The sequence below is a fragment of the Oncorhynchus tshawytscha genome, linkage group LG11 (assembly GCF_018296145.1).
Source record: "Oncorhynchus tshawytscha isolate Ot180627B linkage group LG11, Otsh_v2.0, whole genome shotgun sequence".
NCBI lineage: Eukaryota > Metazoa > Chordata > Actinopteri > Salmoniformes > Salmonidae > Oncorhynchus > Oncorhynchus tshawytscha.
The window spans coordinates 44596887-44616741 of NC_056439.1; positions in this window are offsets into that span (position 1 = coordinate 44596887).

Below are 19855 nucleotides of genomic sequence, written 5' to 3' on the forward strand. Positions count from 1 at the left end.
AGTGTAACTTTACGAACAAATGCACAATGTTCAATCACCCTATCACGGGCAAGGCCATTAAGGTTAAGGGCATCATTACGTGTTCCACAAAAAATGTGATATATCTGATCAAGTGTATTTGTGGCCTATGCTATGTAGGAATTACCAAACAAGCTCTGAAAACAAGGATAGCAGAACACAGGAGTAATATCAGGAACCTTGACCAGAGAAAACCTGTAGCGGCGCAATTCATGGAGGCTCGTCACAACATTAGCTCTCTGAAATACATTGGTATCGAAAACATTAAGACTCTTAGGAGGGGGGGAGATACTGATAATCTATTATTGAGAAGAGAATTGTATTGGATTCACCATTTGTGCACCATGTTTCCTAAAGGTCTGAACCAAGAGTTTGAAATCAGCTTTTTGTGTTTTTTTTTTTTAAATGTACACCCTTTTTCTCCCCAATTTAGATCATTTCTCATCGCTGCAACTCCCCAACGGGCTTGGCAGGCGAAAGTTGAGTCATGCATCCTGTGAAACATGACCTGCCAAACCACGCTTCTTAACACCCGCCTGCTTAACCCGGAAGCCAGCTGCACCAGAGGAAACACCATTCAACTGACAGCCAAGGTCAGCCTGCAGGTGCCCGTTCCGCCACAAGGAATCACTAGAGTGCAATGAGCCAAGTAAAGCCCCCCCCGGGCAAACCCTCCCCTAACCAGGTCGATGCCGTGCTAATTGTGCGCCGCCCTATGGGATTCCCAATCATGGCCAGTTGTGATACAGTCCGTGATCGAACCTGAGTCTGTAGTGACACCTCTAGCACTGAGATGCAGTGCCTTAGACCGCTTAGCCACTTGGGAGGCCCTATCAGACCATTTCTTACATGAATATGTCACTTTGATTTTCCTTGCCTTCCTGGTCACCCACTTGGTCATTTTGTAAATATATGTTAGATTCCGTAACTACTACATGTGCCCATCTCATTGATATCAAATTATTAGAGACACACAAATTGTTTTTGGAATAGGTCACTGGAATTATATTTACTGCATCCGTCATATGGGCGGGTATTCCAACGTAATCTTTTATACTGTTGCCTAGGTTTTTAACTTGAAACCATTTGTATGTATATAATCCTTTTTGACCATATGTACCTCTGTGATTAATTATGATTGATTCTGCACAAAAGTGAATTTACTTGTTTCCACACCCACAATGTGTCATGTGGGTAATGTTGATGTGAGATGAAAAGTGTATATTTTGGAAAGTGAGCACTCTGTTTGTTTGTTTGACCTGACGAAGATCCGATCTGGATCGAAACGTTTTCAATAAAGCAGTGAATTGGGAGTTTTAACAGTGTGCGGGCCTTCTTGATCTTTACAGCGTGTTTCTTTCATCACAATCCCAGTGGGTCAGAAGTTTCCATACACTCAATTATTATTTGGAAGCATTGCCTTTAAATTGTTTAACTTGGGTCAAACTTTTTGGGAAGCCTTCCACAAGCTTCCCACAATAAGTTTGGTGAATTTTGGCCAATTCTTCCTGACAGAGCTGGTGTAACTGTGTCAGGTTTTGTAGGCCTCCTTCCTCGCACGCGCTTTTTCAGTTCTGTCCACACATTTTCTATAGGATTGAGGTCAGGGCTTTGTGTTGGCCACTCCAATTCCTTGACTTTGTTGTCCATAAGCCATTTTGCCACAATTTTGGAAGTATGCTTGGGGTCATTGTCCATTTGGAAGACCCATTTGCGACCAAGCTTTAACTTCCTGACTGATGTCTTGAGATGTTGCTTCAATACATCCACATCATTTTCCTCCCGCATGATGCCATCTATTTTGTGAAGTGCACCAGTCCCTCCCGCAGCAAAGCACCCTACAACATGATGCTGCCACCCCCGTGCTTCACGGTTGGGATGGTGTCCTTCGGCTTGCAAGCTTCCCCCTTTTTCCTCCAAACATAACGATGGTCATTATGGCCAAACAGTTCTATTTTTGTTTCATTAGATGAGAGGACATTTCTCCAAAAGGTACAATTTTTGTCCCCATGTGCAGTTGCAAACCGTAGTCTAGCTTTTTTATGGCGGTTTTTGAGCAGTGGCTTCTTCCTTGTTGAGCGGCCTTTCAGGTTATGTCAATATAGGACTCGTTTTACCGTGGATATAGATATTTTTGTACCTGTTTCCTCCAGCATCTTCACAAGGTCCTTTGCTGTTGTTCTGGGATTGATTTGCACTTTTCACACCAAAGTACGTTCATCTCTAGGAGACAGAACGCGTCTCCTTCCTGAGCGGTATGATGGCTGCGTGGTCCCATGGTGTTTATACTTGCGTACTATTGTTTGTACAGATGAATGTGGTACCTTCAGGCGTTTGGAAATTGCTCCCGAGGATGAACCAGACTTGTGGAAGTCTACAAATAAATTTTGAGGTCTTGGCTGATTTCTTTTGATTTTCCCATGATGTCTTGCAATGAGGCACTGAGTTTGAACGTAGGCCTTAAAATACATCCACAGGTACACCTCCAATTGACTCAAATGATGTCAATTAGCCTATCAGAAGCTTCTAATGCCATGACATAATTTTCTGGAATTTTCCAAGCTGTTTAAAGGCACAGTCAACTTAGTGTATATAAACTTCTGAGCCATTGGAATTGTGACGCAGTGAATTATAAGTGAAATAATCTGTCTGGAAACAATTGTTGGAAAAATGACCTGTGTCATGCACAAAGTCGATTTCATAACCGACTTGCCAAAACTATAGTTTGTTAACAAGAAATTTGTGGAGTGGTTGAAAAACTCCATGACTCCAACCTAAGTGTATGTAAACTTCCGACTTCAACTGTATACTGGAATTTGAATATAGTGCAGGAAAAGGGAATCCAGACTAGAGGTCGACCGATTAATCGTAATGGCCGATTAATTAGGGCCGATTTCAAGTTTTCATAACAATCGGAAATCAGTCATTTTGGACACCGATTTTGCCCCCAATTTTTTTTTACACCTTTATTTAATCTTTATTTAACTAGGCAAGTCAGTTAAGAACAAATTCCTATTTTCAATGACGGCCTAGGAATGGTGGGTTAACTGCCTTGTTCAGGGGCAGAACGACTTTTTTCCTTGTCAGCTCAGGGATTCAATCTTGCAACCTTACGGTTAACTAGTCCAACACTCTAACCACCTGCCTCACGAGGAGCCCGCCTGTTATGCGAATGCAGTAAGAAGCCAAGGTAAGTTGCTAGCTAGCATTAAACTTAATCAATCATAATCACTAGTTATAACTACACATGGTTGATGATATTACTAGTTTATCTAGCGTGTCCTGCGTTGCATATAATCGATGCAGTGCGCATTTGCGAAAAAGGACTGTCGTTGCTCCAACGTGTACCTAACCATAAACACCAATGCCTTTCTTAAAATCAATACACAGAAGTATATATTTTTAAACCTGCATATTTAGCTAAAAGAAATCCAGGTTAGCAGGCAATATTAACCAGGTGAAATTGTGTCACTTCTCTTGTGTTCATTGCACGCAGAGTCAGGGTATGTATATGCAACATTTTGGGCCGCCTGGCTCATTGCGGACTAATTTGGCAGAATTTTATGTAATTATGACATAACATTGAAGGTTGTGCAATGTAACAGGAATATTTAGATTGATGGATGCCACCCGTTAGATAAGATACGGAACGGTTACGTATTTCACTGAAAGAATAAACGTATTGTTTTCGAAATGATAGTTTCCGGATTCGACCATATTAATGACCCAAGGCTCGCATTTCTGTGTGTTATTATGTTATAATTAAGTCTATGATTTGATAGAGCAGTCTGACAGAGCGATGGTAGGCACCAGCACGCTCATAAGCATTCATTCAAACAGCACTTTCGTGCGTTTTGCCAGCAGCTCTGCTGTTTTTGACTTCAAGCCTATCAACTCCCGAGATTAGGCTGGTGTAACGATGTGATGTGAAATGGCTAGCTAGTTAGCGGGGTGCGCGCTAATAGTGTTTCAAACGTCACTCGCTCTGAGACATGGAGTAGTTGTTCCTTGTTCTGCATGGGTAACGCTGCTTCAAGGGTGGCTGTTGTCATTGTGTTCCTGGTTCGAGCCCAGGTAGGGACGAGGAGAGGTACGGAGGCTGTACGGTTACACTGGCAATACTAAAGTGGTAATAAGAACATCCAATAGTCAAAGGTATATGAAATACAAATGGTATAGAGAGAAATAGTTTTACCTGGGAATATTGAAGACTCATGTTAAAAGGAACCACCAGCTTTCATATGTTCTCATGTTCTGAGCAAGGAACTTAAACGTTAGCTTTCTTACATGGCACATATTGCACTTTTACTTTCTTCTCCAACACTTTGTTTTTGCATTATTTAAACCAAATTGAACATGTGACATTATTTATTTGAGGCTAAATTTATTTTATTGATGTATTATATTAAGTTAAAATAAGTGTTCATTCAGTATTGTTGTAATTGTCATTATTACAAATACATTTTAAAAATCGGCCGATTAATCGTATCTGCCTTTTTTGTCCTCCAATAATCGGTATCGGTGTTGAAAAATCATAATCGGTGGACCTCTAATCCGGACACACTGTTGACACTGCACATTTAAATGTGGTGTATACACATAAAGCGTTCTAAATTCCATGATCAGAACTCTAAAGCTGCATGAACTGTCAAGTCTAGACACAGCCAAAGTTAATTTCTTTGACACATTTTTTGCAGTTTTGCTTTAGTGACTTATTGGAATATATTTTTTATTCTGTACAGGCTTCTTTTCAGGTGGGTTAGTATGGTGGAATAACTACAATGTTGATCCATCCTCAGTTTTCTCCTATCTTAGCGATTAAACTCTGTAACTGTTTTAAAGTCACCATTGGCCTCATTGTGAAACTGAGTTAGGATGGTTGCCAGTATCTTTGTAGTGACTGGGTGTATTAATACACCATCCAAAGTGTAATTCATTACTTTTTTACAAATAGGTGCCCTTCTTTGTGAGTCATCGGAAAACTTCCCTGGTCTTTGTGGTTGAATCTGTGTTTGAAATTCACTGCTCGACTGAGGGACCTTACAGATAACTTTGAGCAAATTACACTCACTGGAGTATCTGAAAATGGCTTTGAAAAAGCATCGGCGAACAGGCCACCAGTGCAGCAAGTGTTGCTGGCTGCTGGTAAGCTTTCTTCACTTGGACATGTGTTTTTGCCAACACATGGCTAACCTTAGTTTACAGTACTGCTTATTCTAATTGTGTCTTGTTGGTCAAATTTAGTGTCAGACCCTATATTTATTTGTGGATAAATCAAGCACATAGTTAACGTGAATGCAGACACAAACACTCATGTAGTAGGTAACGTCACAAAAGCATGAATCATCTCTGACTGGAAATAACTTATTTGTGTTTTGATGCCAGAAATGGCCAATTAGTCACCAGTAGTTATTATTTATATTAGACTAAATGGGTTTATTTGTGTGTACGACTCTGGAAGCTATGACTGAATCATCAGTGAGGAGGGGAGTGAATCTTCCACCTACACTGAATAATCATCATTTGTTGGGTTGCTGAAGAAAGAAGCATAAATATTTCCACTTGGCTTCTGTAATTGTTTCTTCATTAACTCAATTTACTCTCATTTGTTGTCTCCAGGTAGCATCAATTCTCCTCCCACGTTATCTTCTTACCAAAGAAATCTCATTATTGTTTTGAAAGAAAAGTGTTATTCCTATCTGACAAAGAAGATGAGAAACTCAGTCGCATGAAACACATTATTTTCGCAATGATCCACAATCACACTTTAACTATACCCTAAAAAGGAACTATTTAATAGTGAAATGACACTTCACGAATATCAGATCATTATCATATTTCCCGCCATAAATGTGATCGGTTTCTTAATATGGCCTTTAGTGTTGCGGCAACATATGGACTTCTAACACAGAAGCCATGTTGCAAGAGTACCTTATGTGGAAGGCAACTGCCTCGCATCAATTTCTAACCAAAACGTGACCCTGAGCTGAGGAGGAGGGGAAAAGACTTCACAATTACTCCCATTCTCTCTCTCTCTCTCTTCTCTTCTCCCTTTTATGAGCTCTGGGAGGCAGCTGGGAGCAGGAGCTGGGCCCCAGATCAAACCGTTTGCTACGAAGGTGTCAGATTAACGCCAAATGCCCACTACGAGAAGATGAATGCCTAGAACAGGACTTTGATGATGACATGCTCCAATTAACGGTATAACTCATGGTTTTGAGCATCCCAAAATATATGGGTAAGGAGTTATTGTTTTCAAACAAGCCCAGCAAGCCCTAAAACATACAAAAACCAAATCAAGCATCATGAACACATTGTGAATCTAATTGGGGAATTTTAGACAGACTTGGGGTCAATTTAATCTTACGACGGAACTTCCCTGACTGTTCTGAGACCTTTGAGTATTGGTCTAGAAAGGTCATTCATGATTCACGATGACACCACAAAATACTAAAGATATGAATCACATGGTTGGTTCAAGTGATAATCTTTATCAAAACATATTGATTAAAAGATAACAAGTATGGAATACATGTTCAAAATACTTCCACATCAGTAAAGCCTTCAGGTTATGTAGTGAAGAAAGCACTGTTCATTTCTGAGATCTCAGCACAATTAACATGTAATAGGAAGATTAATGAAGCTCTGAAGAAAAAAACTATGCGTTATTGTGGCAGCTTCCAGACAAGACTGAGTTACAATAGCTAGTTGGAAGGTCAACAACATTTGCAATATACAAAGCAATATTTTGCGATAGTTGCCTAGTGTGAGTCCATTTCCTGGTTGCCATGGACCTGATCCAGATGTAGTAATGTATGCTTTTCCTACACACCTCTCAGTGTTTGGTATTCAGACTTACATGTACCTTATTCAGCCCCGTAACGCACTCTGCAGGTGTGGCTACCTTGTGTGCTCGGAATGAATTTCATTCAACCACTGAAAACCCTCCCACTTTCTGGCCAATGGATTTTGTCATGGAGTTTTCATTAGATGGGGTTTTCAGTACATTTATCTTAAGACATTCCTTTAAATACAGTGTACCTTTAATTAGAATGTTGGTGACATGCTCAATAGAATATATTGAGAGAATGGGGTCAGGTTATAGAGATCAGTGAAAGAAAGCATTCTATGCATCTTGGTCTCTGTTTCAGCACCAACTGATAGATAATAAAAATACTATGATCTTGTCGATTATTTTGGCAAATTTTAGGGTTAGGAATGTCTGTATAAATAAAAAATACAAAACGGTTTGGAGAGCTTTTAAGCACTAAATACTGTACTATTCCAAAATGATTCAAATAGCCTACATGTCCCAGATTATTGCACAACGTTAGCCTAATATGATTCATTAATGCTCGACACCCTCTGGGACAACTTACACAGATGTGACAGAGGAAAGAAAAGTAAACGGAATGGAATGATGCATAAATAAATGAATGTGGGTATTATTGACGGTGGCTCCTGATAGTGGCTAATATCTAACATGCTACAAATTGTAAAATAAAATGTAGAAAAGCCTGGGCATATAAGAAAACATTCTACAGCGCATACATCACCTCAGCAAGTTCAGCCCTACAGAAACCTATAGCTTGGGTCTCCAAATTTCATCCATGCAAATTATGAAGCCACACATTTAGAATTCAGAATAACGGCAACAGCTATTTATACCCTACTTCACTGTGGAAAAGAGGCTGTAATACATTTCATGTTGATACGATATTCAGTTAGCTTCCATATGGCTGGTTTTGCATTCGTCTCCAGGGAACATAAGGAGAAATCATTTAAAACAACTGCTATGTGTATTTACAATCCCCTTCTCCAAACAGATTACTCATTTACCTAGGTCTTATCAATAGCTCTTATCAATAGATAAATGACAGTGCATGGAGAATGGTGTTATTTCTACCAGGAAAAAAAGAAAGTAGATGCTTTTTCCACTTGGAACCGGCAGGTTCGCTTGACCTTATTCATTGGTATTTGATTTATTAGGATCCCCATTAGCCGATGCCAAGCTAGTCTTACTGGGCTCCGACACATAATGAAAAAAACATTACAGACAAAAGACTTAACAATTTACATACATTTAAAAAGCATTAACATATAGTGTGTGTGTGTGTGCATCTATCAATTACACATACACACAACAAGTAGGTCACATGGGGGAGAGGTGTTTAAGTCATGAGGGAATTAAGTCAAGGTCAGAATATGGTTTATCTGTAGACAGACCTCCGCCTCTGCTTCATTTATTCCATCTCCACCCAAAATGAATAGCATGCTATTCTCCTGCTTAAGTTCAAGGTCAGAATACGCATTGAGATTAAAGCACATAAAAAGGGAATTCTATTCCATTTACGCACCCTTAACTCGGGTCAGAATCTGGGAATATCTGAGTATCATCAGAGACACTTTATTTTCCATTACAAAGCATCAAGAGAAGGAGGCAAACACATTTTCAAAAGCAGGAGAAAACAGTACATTCAATATGGAGATCCTCTTTGTTGTTGAAGCTTTCTTGTCTTGGCTGTGACTCAAAAGCATTTAGTGTTTATAGGCGACTGAGGTGGGAGCTGAGGCGGTGGGGGGTGTTCCACAAGACTGTTTTCCTCCATTTAGTGTTTATAGGTGACTGAGGTGGGAGCTGAGGCGGTGGGGGTGTTCCACAAGACTGTTTTCCTCCATTTAGTGTTTATAGGTGACTGAGGTGGGAGCTGAGGCGGTGGGGGGCGGTGTTCCACAAGACTGTTTTCCTCCATTTAGTGTTTATAGGCGACTGAGGTGGGAGCTGAGGCGGTGGGGGTGTTCCACAAGACTGTTTTCCTCCATTTAGTGTTTATAGGTGACTGAGGTGGGAGCTGAGGCGATGGGGGTGTTCCACAAGACTGTTTTCCTCCATTTAGTGTTTATAGGTGACTGAGGTGGGAGCTGAGGCGGTGGGGGTGTTCCACAAGACTGTTTTCCTCCATTTAGTGTTTATAGGTGACTGAGGTGGGGGTGTTCAGCTGAGGCGGTGGGGGTGTTCCACAGCTGAGGCGGTGGGGGTGTTCCACAAGACTGTTTTCCTCCATTTAGTGTTTATAGGTGACTGAGGTGGGAGCTGAGGCGATGGGGGTGTTCCACAAGACTGTTTTCCTCCATTTAGTGTTTATAGGTGACTGAGGTGGGAGCTGAGGCGATGGGGGTGTTCCACAAGACTGTTTTCCTCCATTTAGTGTTTATAGGTGACTGAGGTGGGAGCTGAGGCGGTGGGGGTGTTCCACAAGACTGTTTTTCCTCCCATTTAGTGTTTATAGGCGACTGAGGTGGGAGCTGAGGCGGTGGGGGTGTTCCACAAGACTGTTTTCCTCCATTTAGTGTTTATAGGCGACTGAGGTGGGAGCTGAGGCGGTGGGGGTGTTCCACAAGACTGTTTTCCTCCATTTAGTGTTTATAGGTGACTGAGGTGGGAGCTGAGGCGATGGGGGTGTTCCACAAGACTGTTTTCCTCCATTTAGTGTTTATAGGTGACTGAGGTGGGAGCTGAGGCGGTGGGGGTGTTCCACAAGACTGTTTTCCTCCATTTAGTGTTTATAGGCGACTGAGGTGGGAGCTGAGGCGGTGGGGGGTGTTCCACAAGACTGTTTTCCTCCATTTAGTGTTTATAGGCGACTGAGGTGGGAGCTGAGGCGGTGGGGGGTGTTCCACAAGACTGTTTTCCTCCATTTAGTTTAACAACATCCAATTGGCTGTTCCTACAATACCTCCTTCCGATGTGTGATGTCAAGAGGAAAGAAATGACTCCCCGGGCAGACACAAAAATTACTGCCAAGTTTTCATACTCATCCTAGGAACCTTTAATTGCATGGCAACAGACCTGCTCATCACGCACATCTTTGAATAAGTCATGTAGGCATATCTGTTTGAAACAAATGGGGGGGTGATCTTGATTCAAACCAGTCCATAGTGTATAATCTTGTCATTATAAGAATCTAGAAGTTGTGCCAATGAGTCTGAACCCCTTTGAGGGATTGTTTTAGTTGTAATTCTGGTATTTTAGATATTGTTAAGTGAGTGGTTAGTTTATGTACCCCATGGACGATAGCACTGTATATTCCTGCGCCTCCAACTAACCCAGAGGTGGGCAACGTATTTTTTTTTTTTTTTTGGGGGGGGTTATTTTATAATCTATACATCTATAACCAGATAGAAAGTATGTAGTACTGATAATGGACATATGTATTTTTAAATAACTGCTCTTTCTTTGGGCCGCAAATTGATTTTGACAAACAAATTGGTCAACAAAAAAATATGAGTGGCCCTCGGTTGAATTTCAAAAAGATTCCCCACCCCTGAACTAACCATTTAGTAGACAGCTGGGCCCTATAAAGCCATCCTAATAACACAGAGGGCAGAAGCAAGGTGCTGTCAGTGGATTGAATTAATATGAAATACTGGCAGAGGGTGCGTTCTTGAAGGTAATGTTCTCCTGCTAATCTGTTGCTATGGGTATGGTTGAGACAGAGTTCAGATAGTAATGCTCATTAAGCTGGCAGCTGGCAGCTCTCTGTCTCTGGTATTTTCAAATTGGCAAGTCATTCATACTCATCTGGACAACAGAATCATTACAGCAGCATTGGATCCAACAGAAACAGATATTGTGATTGTCTTCCAATTATTCTCAGACAAGTGAATTTGAGCAATTTTTTTTTATAAATCGCACTTTCTTATTGCTCTTTTGAGTTTGATATGACATTGTGATAAAAAGACAATATAACTAATTTACAAAAAAAAACAGAGCTAGTGTACATTAGTACAAACATCATGCACAGTTAGTTTCCGCTATAATGGGTATGAACCATGGATGAGGACATTCCACTGCACTGAAGTGACTTTCCCCGAAAGCCCAGAGAGGGTATAAATCTTCCTAAATGACACATTCCCTGTGACACCCGCCCTGCAGCTTGCAATTTTACAAGACTGATGACCGTTAGGGCAATCTCTCTTCCCCTGGTTGGAGCAGAGACGTAGACGCAAATCGCTCTTCACCTCAGCCAAGCCTAGCAACGCCTCAGAATTACCTCTGCTCAGTCTGCTGCACTGCCGTGCCTCAACTCTCTACACATTTGTCAGAAAGATTAATCGAGGCTAAAGTTTCCACTTCATCACTTTGCTGAGCAAGTGTCTTGTTCCCTGGGCACTTTGAAGACAGAGAACTAGAGAACAACACTTACAGTCACAGTGTGGGACTGGGACAAATGGACAACTTGTAAAACAGTAGTGGCAATGTCTGGGAAGCAAGGAGAACTTTGAGAACATTGGGAAAGTTACCCGCTTAATGACTTGTCTGTTTATAAAAGGTTTCTGGCAAACGAAAGAGGCATTCATGAAAAACACTGTAGTTGAACAAGTTGGAAAATCATGTTGATTTATATGACAGATAGGAGCACTCAATTCTGGAAACAACTAGCTAGCAGCCTAGTTGAAATAGCAAAGCGAGTGTAGGAACAGTTACAGTGTTGGCTTGACAGTTGCTGGAGCTGGGGCTACCCCCTGAATTCACTACAATATACTTCCATTGTTGGTTTCATTGACTCTCTCCTTTAACTGCCCCTAATTTACCTATTTTTAGCTACAACTGCTGAGTCTGTTGGAGAAGATCAGCTTGAGCAAATTGAGGTGTAGTATCACTGATCTACAAATATTATTCCCTGACAAATAATAGGTTGTTGTTTGATTATGATTTGCAGAGCTACCCATCTCCTAGCTTAGGCAATCCCCCCATAAAAACACACACACACACACAACCAGACATTGATTGATTGATTGATTGATTGATTGATTGGAGACAGCTTGCATCAATTACAGAACATTTCCTAGAATTTCCAACCTGCAGCAACACCAGTGGACAATGCTGGAAATACCGGTAAAAGAATTGGGGCATACAAAAAGTGTCCCCAACCTCCTGGCCCTACCTATATATAACATGGTGTCAAAAGTGTCCTCAACCTCCTGGCCCTACCTATATATAACATGGTGTCAAAAGTGTCCCCAACCTCCTGGCCCTACCTATATATAACATGGTGTCAAAAGTGTCCCCAACCTCCTGGCCCTACCTATATATAACATGGTGTCAAAAGTGTCCTCAACCTCCTGGCCCTACCTATATATAACATGGTGTCAAAAGTGTCCCCAACCTCCTGGCCCTACCTATATATAACATGGTGTCAAAAGTGTCCTCAACCTCCTGGCCCTACCTACATATAACATGGTGTCAAAAGTGTCCTCAACCTCCTGGCCCTACCTATATATAACATGGTGTCAAAAGTGTCCCCAACCTCCTGGCCCTACCTACATATAACATGGTGTCAAAAGTGTCCTCAACCTCCTGGCCCTACCTATATATAACATGGTGTCAAAAGTGTCCCCAACCTCCTGGCCCTACCTATATATAACATGGTGTCAAAAGTGTCCCCAACCTCCTGGCCCTACCTACATATAACATGGTGTCAAAAGTGTCCCCAACCTCCTGGCCCTACCTATATATAACATGGTGTCAAAAGTGTCCCCAACCTCCTGGCCCTACCTACATATAACATGGTGTCAAAAGTGTCCTCAACCTCCTGGCCCTACCTATATATAACATGGTGTCAAAAGTGTCCCCAACCTCCTGGCCCTACCTATATATAACATGGTGTCAAAAGTGTCCCCAACCTCCTGGCCCTACCTACATATAACATGGTGTCAAAAGTGTCCCCAACCTCCTGGCCCTACCTATATATAACATGGTGTCAAAAGTGTCCCCAACCTCCTGGCCCTACCTACATATAACATGGTGTCAAAAGTGTCCTCAACCTCCTGGCCCTACCTATATATAACATGGTGTCAAAAGTGTCCTCAACCTCCTGGCCCTACCTATATATAACATGGTGTCAAAAGTGTCCCCAACCTCCTGGCCCTACCTACATATAACATGGTGTCAAAAGTGTCCCCAACCTCCTGGCCCTACCTATATATAACATGGTGTCAAAAGTGTCCCCAACCTCCTGGCCCTACCTATATATAACATGGTGTCAAAAGTGGGATCCATAGTGATTTGGGCAAAATATATTGACGAGGCTGAGAGAGATGAGTAAAGTTAAGATGTTTAGAACTTTTAACATGGATTATTTGAGAAGATAATATGGCAACAACACACGTCATGCATCCAAGTCTTTGAACAAATTGACCCTTTACAGGACAAGTTTAAATCAAAAGACCCAAAGCTCCATGTCACATTATTGCACCCACTTTGTGTAGAAATGTTACTAAGGCCTACCTGGCAAGGGAAAGACGTTTACTAGGGCAGACTCATAATGGGTTCCGAAGCATTTGGAATATCTCTCGTGGGACTTCTCATGTCACGGTCCGTTCATGTTCTCTCAGAAGCACAGTAACCTTCTTTGAGGAGCTTTACATATATATTTGATTACGAAACCGTCTCAATGTCACCCTAAGGTCTATAATAATAGTTTTAACAATGCCACGTTGACACCGAGCCATATCAGATCAACTCTCCACAGACATCTCCCAGCATCTAAAATAGCTAGGAAGGTCTTAGTGGAGGTGAGGGAGACAAAGTAGGCCAAGGATTAACATGGAAAATAGACTGGCCTGGATCATCTTGGGCCATCGAGAGAGAGAAAAATAACAAGGTTAACTAGAAAGTTATTAGCCTCCCTAGGGAATGAAGGAGAGCTTTCAAAGATTGTTAAAGAACTGACGGTGTCATGGTGGACAGATTTTTAGGGCAGGTGACAAGATATAATTTTAACAACAGGGCAAGATCTAAAGGTGTCATGGTGGACAGGTTTTTAGGGCAGGTGACAAAAGATCATCTCAACAACAGGATAACAAGATCTGACCAAATTACAACTGACTTGTGTTTTCCATCTGTAATTCTGCTCTAGTGTGCTACTGTCGAGTAAACAGAAACCACAGGAGATTTTAGCTTGGGGCCTTGCCATTTCAGAACAAGTCTGCAGAATGTTATATATACAATGGTACTACTGTCACTATTTATATTTTATTAGCATTGAGTATCACAGTATATGCTTACATGCTCAAGAAGAGAAAGGGGATATACATTATGATACAAAAGTATGTGCTTTACCACTTGTCTACCAGGGTTGGGGAGTAACGGATTACATGTAATCCGTTACATGTAAGGGATTAAGGGAAGGGATTACAAAAACCTGGTAACTGTAATCCATTACGTTACCAGCTAAAATATTGTAATCAGATTACAGATACTTTTGAAAAACTAGATGATTACCTTGAGGATTACTTTTAAATTCCGAAAGGATGTTTGCGAGAAAATACATCTTTGACACTTCTGATTTCTCAATGACATTCAAATCAGCATTGAAAAAAGGAGCAAGTTTAAGTTTGTTCCATTTGAGTGAGTCTGACCACAAGTCAGAGACCACTATGATGACACACTAAATGTGTTTGAAGGATTGTGGGAAAAGAGCAGGAATAGGCTTTTATAGGCTACAGTCCAAGCTATGTCTTCCAATGGTGCGACTGCTGTCGGCATCCAAAATGTATCCAACTTGAATAAACGCTTGGAGGTAAGGATGACAGCAGAGGATATCAAGTATTATTGATATCTACATAGCGCATTGATGTGAATCACACTGCTGCTATCATTTAGCTATTTGCGCCTTACGTATTGTGGTTGTTGTGGATGGCTGTTCACAAATCTAAAAGTGTATTTGAACCCAATAATGTTCGAATTAAATAAGTTTAAGCTGCCTATCAACCATTGATTTTGAAACCAGTGAAAATACGCTCTTGCAACAGCTGCATAGTGCAGATCCCAGCCTATGGATTAAAAGTGGGGCTTTTATTGCACAATCTAACTCATGCTGATAACAAAAAAACATCCACAGGCCTTATGAACACATGCTCAAACTAGCACACTTTTGACAGACTTAAAGGGGCAATCTGTAGTTGCTACATCAATTTTTGGACAAAAGTTTGGACACACCCACTCATTACAGGATTTTATTTTTGTAAAATAAAATCAAAATATATTTTATATTTGAGATTCTTCAAAGTAGCCAACCTTTGACTTGATGACATCTTTGCACACTCTTGGCATTCTCTCAACCAACTTCACCTGGAATGCTTTTCCAACAGTCTTGAAGGAGTTCCCACATGTTGGCTGCTTTTCATTCACTCTGCGCTCCCAACTCATCCCAAACCATCTCAATTGGGTTGAGGTCGGGTGATTGTGGAGGCCAGGTCATCTGAAGCAGAACTCCATCACTCTACTTCTTGGTCAAATAGCCCTTACAAAGTCTGGAGGTGTGTTGGGTCATTGTCCTGTTGAAAAATAAATGATAGTCCCACTAAGCGCAAACCAGATGGGATGGTGTGTCGCTGCAGAATGTTGTGATAGCCATGCTTGTTAAAGTGTGCCTTGAATTCTACATTAATCACAGTGTCACCAGCACCCCCACACCTCCTCCTCCATGCTTCAAGGTGGGAAGCACACATGCAGAGATCATCCGTTCACCTATTCTACGTCTCACAAAGACATGGCGGTTGGAACCAAAATTTGGGACTCCTCAGACCAAAGGACAGATTTCCACCAGTCTAATGTCCATTGCTCATGTTCCTTGGCCCAGGCAAGTCTCTTCTTCTTATTGGTGTCCTTTAGTAGTGGTTTCTTTGCAGCAATTCGACCATGAAGGCCTAATTCAGGCAGTCTCCTCTGAACAGTTGATGTTGAGATGTGTCTGTTACTTGAACTCCATGAAGCATTTATTTGGGCTGCAATCTGAGGTGCAGTTAACTCTAATGAACTTATCCTCTGCAGCAGAGGTAACTCTGGGTCTTCCTTTCCTGTGGCGGTCTTCATGAGAGCCAATTTCAACATAGCGCTTGATGATTTCTGCGACCACTTTAAAGAAACAGTCAGAGTTCTTGAAATGTTATGGATTGACTGACCTTCATGTCTTCAAGTAATGATGGGCTGTCGTTTCTCTTTGCTTATTTGAGCTGTTCTTGCCATAATATGGACTTGGTCTTTTACCAAATAGGGCTAACTTCTGTATACCACCCCTACCTTTTCACAACACAACTGATTGGCTCAAATGAATTAAAAAGGAAAGAAATTCCACAAATTAACTTTTAACAAGGCACACCTGTCAATTGAAATGCATTCCAAGTGACTACCTCATGAAGCTGGTTGAGAGAATGCCAAGAGTGTGCAAATCTGTCAAGGCAAAGTTGGGCTACTTTGAAGAATCTAAAATATATTTAGATTTGTTTAAGACTCGTTTGGATACTACATTATTCCATTTGTGTTATTTCTTCACAATTACTCTACAATGTAGAAAACAGTAAAAATAAAAATCCTTGAATGTGTAAGTGTGTCCAAACTTTTGATTGGTACTGTAAATATATCCATGGATTCTTGAAGACTATAACTTATAAATGCCTCATAGGCTTAGTTCAACTGTCACACTACATGAAAACCCAAAATATAAGCTTATTTTTCTCTAATGTTTGCAAACAGAAACACACACTGTATAGCCTCAAAACATGATTAAAACAATACTTTTGATAACATGGATAGTCAGTCCTTGCATCCATAGCTCTGTCTAGTAATCTGCAAGTGGAAACATTCCTCCAGGCCCATCCCTCAGCTTTTTTCCAAAACAGAAGCAGGGCGACTGTTTTGCTATTGTTTCATCTGTAGATTTGCCCTTTAAACAGCTGCATATTATCAAGATGTCAAAGTGTCACCAACAAAAAGGTCAACAATAGGCCTATAGAAAATGCAGCATATGACATTCATTTTTCACATGTACATAGCACTTTTCAGTAGTGCTCAAAGCATGCCATTCCATGAGCACTGGATTTATTTTTCAACTCGAATCAATGAGACCAATCAGTCCTCCATTATAACAAAATCATAATCAACAGAGTAGGGCTGGCTAATAAGTCCTTAGTTTTGGGGTTATGCTCAGGTAAAACAATTTGGCTAATCTATACTTCCATATTTCCAAGTCCTATTCTTGAAGATCAAGGGGTATTATAAGGGCACAAGGTGAGACCCAGATGCAGACACAGGAGGCAGATGGTTAGAGTCCAAGATGTTTATTTACAATCCAAAAGGGGTAGGAGGCAAGAGAATCGCCGTGGACAGGCAAACTCTTCAGGCAAACTCTTCTCCAGGTACGTCGACATTGGCGGACGAACATCTGGGCCGAGGGTATGTTGACTTCCGGTTCTTGTCCTGGGAAGAGAGGATGCGGATTCCCCTTTTGAGTGCTCCATGGGGTGAGTCCCGTGGCAGAACAGGGAAGAGTGTTCCGGGCATACTCTACCCAGACCAGTTGTCGGATCCAGGTAGTGGGATTGGTTGAAACAAGGCATCTTAGGGTGGTCTCCAGGTCCTGGTTAGCTCACTCCAACTGGCCATTCGATTGGGGATGGGATCCGCAGGATAGGCTGGCCGACTTCCCAGTAAGGGTACAGAATGCCTTCCAAAACTGAGATGAGAATTGAGGACCCCGGTCGGAAACCATAATCACCGGGAGTCCATGGATCCAGAAGACGTGCTGCACCATGAGCTGGACTGTTTCCTTGGCAGAGGGAAGTTTGGGGAGAGGGATGAAATGAGCGGCCTTAGAGAACCAATCCACTACTGTCAGAATGACGGTGTTGCCATCAGATGGGGGAAGCCCAGTGACAAAGTCCAGAGAGATATGGGACCAGGGACGATGAGGGACCTGTAGTGAATGAAGAAGGCCAGAAGGAGCTTGCCGTGGAGTCTTGTTCGGGCACACACCTTGCATGCGGCTACGAAGTCAGAGACGTCAGGAACCATTGTGGGCCACCAGAAACGTTGTCGGAGTAATGCTAGGGTAGGGCGGGAACCTGGATGACAGGTTAGCTTGGAGGAATGAGCCCATTCCAGGACCGGACTGAGTTAGGGATAAACAGCAGATTAGCTGGGCCCCCTTCAGGTCCAGGCTGGGAGCATGGGGCGACAGGGTAGCCTAGTGGTTAGAGCGTTGGACTAGTAACCGGAAGGTTGCAAGTTCAAACCCCCGAGCTGACAAGGTACAAATCTGTCATTCTGCCCCTGAACAGGCAGTTAACCCACTGTTCCTAGGCCGTCATTGAAAATAAGAATTTGTTCTTAACTGACTTGCCTAGTTAAATAAAGGTAAAATAAAAAAATTAAAAAATTGTGTCTTGCGAACCAGTGTCTCAATATCCCAACCCACTGTGGCTGCAAGGCATGAGGTAGGGAGAATGGTTTCAGAGGTCGAGGGTGTGGCAGAGGAACTGTATAGGCAAGCGAGAGCATCAGGCTCCACATTTTTGGTCCCTGGGCGGTAGGAAATGGTGAAGTTGAATCTAGTAAACAAGAGAGCCCACCGGTCCCGCCTGGAGTTAAGACGCTTGGCTGTACGGAGACATTCCACATTTTTATGGTCGGTCCAGACCAAGAATGGCTGTTCTGCTCCTACCAGCCAGTGCCTCCACTCTTCCAACGCCATCTTGACCGCCAGGCGTTCTCGGTTGCCTACGTCGTAGTTCCTCTGCAGGATTGAGACGATTGGACAAGGCACAGGGATGAAGCTTTTGATCGTGGGCAGATCACTGGGACAGGATGGCCCCCAATCCAACATCAGAAGCATCAACCTCAAATTGACGAAACAGGTCCGGATGGATGATGATGGGTGCTGTTGTGAACCGATGCTTCAGGTCCACAAAGGCTTTGTCGACAGCTGGAGACCATGTGAACTTTGGGAGAAGTGAGTGCCGCTAGGGTGCTATAACCCTGAATGAAACGGTGGTAGAAGTTTGCAAAACCTAGGAAATGTTGCAACTGCACCCTGGACGTAGGTTGAGGCCAATCCACCACTGCTTTCACCTTTCCAGGATCCATCTGGACATTACCCTCAGCAATGACATAACCCAGAAAGGTGATTGTAGAGCGACAAAACTCACTTCTTGGCTTTCGAAAACAATTGGTTCTCCAGGAGGCGCTGAAGGACCTGCCTGACATGAAGAACATGTTCTTGGGCAGACCGGGAAAAAAATAGGATGTCATCAAGGTAGACTAACAAAAAATGGTTTAGCATGTCCTGGAGAACATTGTTTATCAAAGCCTGGAAGACAGCGGGGGCGTTAGTGAGTCCAAACGGCATGACTTGGTACTCATAATGCCCTCTGGCTTTGTTGAAGGCTGTCTTCCACTCATCCCCTTCGTGTATCCGAACCAGGTGGTAGGCATTCCAAAGGTCCAGCTTGGATAAAATGGTGGCCCCCTGGAGAGGTTCAAAAGCCAGGTCATTCAGTCCCCGGTAGTCACTGCACGGACGCAGGGTCTTGTCCTTCTCCACAAAGGAAAACCCTGCGCCGGCAGGAGATGCAGACAGGCGAATGGTCCCAGTAGCCAGAGACTCCTCTATGTACTCCTCCATAGCCTTGGTCTCCGGCCCGGATAGAGAATATTGCCGACCAAGAGGTGGTGTGGTGCCTGGGAGAAGATCAATGGCACAATCATAAGGACGGTGCGGGGGACGGGAAGTAGCACGTGCCTTACTGAAAGGACTAGTGGAAGAGAATCGAAAAGCAGGAGCACGGGAAAAACCACACTGGTTGACTTGAACATACAAGACGAACTGGCAGAGAGAGACAGGAAACACAGGGATAAATAAGCAACACCTGGATGGGGTGGAGACAAGTGAAACGGATCAGGGTGTGACAGGTATAACATTTATTGGAATGACTGGAATTCTGATATATTTACATTAAAAACCAGTCTATCATTTAATTGGGGATGCACAATATA